Raw genomic sequence first — 4,718 nt, 5'->3', positions numbered from 1 at the left:
GCGCTCAGGCAAAGCTGCGCTCAGGCCTGCAAAGCTGCGCTCAGGCCTGCAAAGCTGCGCTCAGGCCTGTTCTTACAACTTTGTAGAACTGTGTGGAATCCAGGGTCTGTGCACAGGAGGGAAACGTTTTACCAGCTTTTGGTAGACAGCGAAGTTTACATTGAGGACACAGATTTCTTAGTCTTTCCCTTCCAGACAAAGAACGCTGTTAGGAAACTGTTTGCAAGAATGCCGTCCCTTCCAGCCTTGGACTCTGCTGTCTTTTTGGAAAGCTTTTTGTCTGTGGATGGCTCCCTGGTGAGAGCCCTCTTGTAACTAGACATTACCCCCTAGCAACCAATCATTTGTAACTTAACGCATGACCAGACTCTCAGCACCCACCTAAATTCACCCATAACAACTTGGATAGTTAACAGAGCTAACAGAAAACTATCTAAAAGTTACTTCTCCTCATTTCACAGTTGCCCCCCTTTCACACACACCCCCCACACCCACCCACCCCAGTCCTCTTTTCTCTTGATGGAAATTACATGCTTAGCTTCCAATTTACCTGTATTTTTTGGTTAGCAAATCTCCTCTGTCTTTGCTTCCATCTTTAATCTCTTTTGATGCCCTGGTTTACGTCTATAAAACAGAACACTAAAAACTGTATCTACCCTATAAGGGTGATACGAGGATCCAATAGATGGGCATCGGAGTAGGTGAGGTGCTCCCAGAGGACTATGGCTCCCAGTAGCAACTGCTGTAATTGCAGGTGGTGGTAGTGCTGATGAGGGGCTGGGCTACCACCCTCATGAGCCTCATGTGGTACTGCCATCATCAGCCTTAGGAGATCGTCAGGGACACAAAGGGACGAACTGGAGCGGCGACCCATGCTACATCAGAGTCACAGAGAGAGTGTGGCTCTGTGATCCACTAGCTCTCCCAAACTCTCCTTGCTACGGCCAGCTTCCCACGAGACAGACTGCACTCACGCTCTTTTCCATACATTCCATAGTAGCCAGGAAGTACAAATCACATCAATGGACAGAGAAATTGTGATACACATCCAGCATACAGTCTCAAAAAGGGAGAAATTCCATAAACTGCGATAGTGTGGATGAGCCTGGTGTGCACTGTGTTAATTGAACTAAGCCAGCAGGGGAAAGAAAGGCTACCCAACCCCCTCCCCATAGGCTTGGGGTTGACTGCTGTTTAGGCGGTAGCTGGGGGAGGGCACACTTGGTTAAAGGCACAACTGTTCAGTATGAAAGTGACGACTCTACACATTGGTGATTCACTGCAATAAATAATTCATTGTACATGTCAAAACACATGACAGTGTAGATTTTGAGTATTTTTACTACACAAAATAAAATATAAGAGGTGATTAACTTGTTAATATTAGCCTGACTTAATCAATATACATTATAAATACATATCAAAACATTACTTTGGCCTGACATGATGATGCTTGTCTATAATCCCAGAGTTTAGGAGCAGAGGCAGGAGGATCATAAAGAAGTTCAAGGCTAACCTGGACCATATAACAAGACCCTGTCTCAAAAATCGAAACAACAACAAACCATTGCATTGTAGCCCACAGATATATACAATCATTACTTGTCAGTGGAAAACCACAAGAACTGAAGCACAGACCTGAATCCCAGCTACCCAAGAGGCTTTAAGTTCAAGACTAGCTTGAGCTTCTGTATTATTTCAAAGCTAGTAAGTAAAATCCTTTTTAAAAAAATTGGGCTGGAGACACAGCTCAGTGAGAGAGCTTGTCCAACACTTTTAAGGCCCTGGGACTAAAAACAAAACCTAGAACCAAAAACACAAACAAAACAAAACAACCTCCCCCCCTAAAACAAACCACAAAACAAAAAGCAGGAAAAAGATGGAAGCAAGAAGCAACCACAGATCCTTATACCATGGCCTTTATTCTACCTCTGGCAGAGGTAGGCCCTGCCTCTCTCCCCACAACTTCTGGGAAAGTCTTTGCAACTCAACTTACCTCGCCTCCTTCAGAAGCGTCGACAGGCCCTTCAAGGTAGGCTGGTTCACTCTTCCACACACTGTCCCATCGTAGGTTTGGAATGCATCCTTCAGTACTTACTGGCCTTCTTCATTAGAGTCCACCGACTTGGTCCCTGCCTTCACCCTGTTTGCCTAAAGAGCAAGAAATGTGACTCGCTTCAGGATTCCTCCCAGCACACACCTTGGCCTACCCAGGCCATCGTGAAAAGAATGTGTTGCTTCTTATGGTTCTGCCAGAAGAGAGCTTTAGGAGAAGTGAATTTCCTGAATGAAGCAGCAGAGTTAGGTCATTGGGCTAGAGAGAGCAGAATGAAGGCTGGACTTGATCTGAATGGTGAGAACTCCTCAAGGGGACAGTCATTTAATGAGCGGGGATCTTCGTGAACACTGGAAGGAGTGATGGCCACCATCAGGAGTGAGTGGAGGAGCCAGGACACACCCTTAAGCCTTCTTGTTAGTGAACTGGGTTTCCAGCATCATGAACGATTCTGGTGACCTTTAGTGACCTTTTAGTCACCTTCTGGTGACTGCTTACACGTGATCACAGTCGTGGGAGATGAACGGGATGGCCTGGTGTCAACCCAGTGAGGCTGAGAAGGGAGCAGCCCTGTCCAGGGTGGACCTGGATCTCATTCTCTCACTATTCTGGTATACATAGACTGCTCTATGAACACCAACTCCCCTCCCCTTGGCCTCTATGTAATGCATTGATCCCGCCCTTCCCCAACCTTTCCTGCTCACTGCTTCTTGGTAAGCCCCTCCCCCCAAAGCAACTTAACATTGAATTTCACACCCTGTCTTAGTTTTCTATTGAATGAAATACTGTGACTAAGGCAACTTATGAAATAAAAAGTATATCTGGGGGCCATGGGTCCAGAGGGTTAGAGTACATGACCATCATGGCAGGGAGCATGGCAGCAGGCATTGGGACGGTAGTTGAGAACTTACATCTTGAGACACAATCACAAGGCAGAGAGAGCGATCAGAGTTAACTGGGAATGGTTTGGGCATTTGGGACCACAGAGCTTGCCCCCACCACACCTTATCCAACAAGGCCACACCTCCTAATCCTTCCCAGACAGTCCCATCAACTGGGGACCAAGTATTCAAATATATGAGTCTCTGGGGTTCATCCTCATTCAAACCATCAGACACCCCAAAGTCATAAGTTTCATCTAGAAACTGATCCCAGATGGATAGCTGTCCATCAGTACCTGGAAGGAACTAGTTTCAGGACCCTACCGAATAACTGAATCCTCAGATGTTCAAGTATTTGCAAATGACAGACACATGGCCTCCTGTGTACTAAGTTATCTTTAAGTCACTTGTAACACTGAATACAATGCACATGGTGTGCAAATAGTTGTTATACTGTATTGTTTAGTGTTGCTACTTGGATGTGAAGCCCCCACCCAAAGGCTCATGGGGAGATGCTACTTTTAGAGATTTAAAACCTTTAGACGTTCGGGCCAGCTAAAGAGAGATCACTGGAGGTGGATCCTTAGGAGGTTCCTCAGTGTCTCCTTTTCTCTACTTCCTGTCTGCGTTGAGGTGACCTTCCTTTGTCACACACTCTCCTGGCCTTGACAACTGTACCTTACAGTATCTTAGGAGCCTAGGAGCGCTAAGCCAAGCGAACTTAGCCTAAAACCATGGCAACCATAAGCAGAGGGAAATATCTCTTCATGCATTGCTTCAAGAATCCTGCCAGAGTGACCAAAAAGCAACCAGTACATTTTAGAAGCGTTAGGAAGAAAATAATTTTCAGCACAGATGCGTTCTTCCTCTCTGAATAGCTTTGCTCAATATTTGGTTGAAGCCATGATTAAAACCACTCTGCAGACACAGGCCCCACTCTTAAGTTTCTAGTTAAAAAGTTTTTTCCCCCCCAGGTCTTTGGTATTCCTTTTAGGACGTGGTGTTTGGTCTTGGAAGGCTCCTCTCAGTCTCTCCATACTAGAATGTGGATGATAACCTCCTACGGGTCAAGTCTACATTGTTAGTTCTCTTTACAACATCCCTTTCTTCCCACCCTTGGCCTGAGTGTCTTGACCATCTTGGTCTCTCCTGAGGGTTTTGCCTTAGAGACCTGGCAAATTTTCCATTGTCCCTTATAGCAGAGACGTCTAGGAAACACCAAGTTTATCAGTGGACTGCATTCTAAAACCACATTCTAAGTGACTTGTTTAGAACTCACATTTCCCCCTGGTGCTGATGTTCTTCATGGTGGTTAGTTTTGCCAGATTAGACCAGGAGAGGCCATTTAACTAGTAGAATTAAACTAAAGTGTGGAACCCTTAGAATCTTAAAGACTGTAACAGTTCAGTGGAACACAGTGTTTCCGTGGGAAAATATTTCCTGGGTTCTGCATTGGAATGCTTGGATTCCTTTAAATGTCTGCAGGGAGTCTGAGCACCCCTCCCTCGTATTACATTCAAAACACCCCACAGTCTTTTTTGAGAGGCTACTATACACCAGGCAGTGACAAGTCATTGCATTTTATGTTCCTTTCATCAATGCAGAGAAGTGGGAACTAGCCACCATTTCCACCCACTTCCATAGGGCAGTCAAAACTGCTCTTAGTGATGTGAATGTCATAGGAAGAATTGGATTTAAGGCCTAATTCATACATTGAAATCTGTAAGGCTAAGAACCTGTAGCCGGAGACCCGAGGAAAGAACCTATTAGTAAATAGACAT

The 4,718-nt window shown here is 45.4% G+C and overlaps 1 protein-coding gene across 1 annotated transcript in view; it reads right to left on the bottom strand.

Annotated features, from left to right (window-relative positions):
- Bcl2l14 (BCL2 like 14) overlaps window positions 1–4,348 on the bottom strand; it is a 40,863-nt gene extending 36,515 nt beyond the window's left edge. The window contains exons 1-2 of the mRNA XM_031383626.1: window positions 4,217–4,348; window positions 1,997–2,151 (exon numbers count right to left, since the gene is read on the bottom strand). The gene's annotated coding sequence lies outside the window, so the exon portion shown is untranslated. The remainder of the gene's footprint in view (window positions 1–1,996; window positions 2,152–4,216) is intronic.
- Between the last annotated feature and the right edge of the window lie 370 nt (window positions 4,349–4,718).

The sequence above is a fragment of the Mastomys coucha genome, unplaced genomic scaffold (assembly GCF_008632895.1).
Source record: "Mastomys coucha isolate ucsf_1 unplaced genomic scaffold, UCSF_Mcou_1 pScaffold20, whole genome shotgun sequence".
Lineage (NCBI taxonomy): Eukaryota > Metazoa > Chordata > Mammalia > Rodentia > Muridae > Mastomys > Mastomys coucha.
Note: the sequence above shows the minus strand (reverse complement) of the source record. Positions and strands in the feature narration are given on the sequence as shown.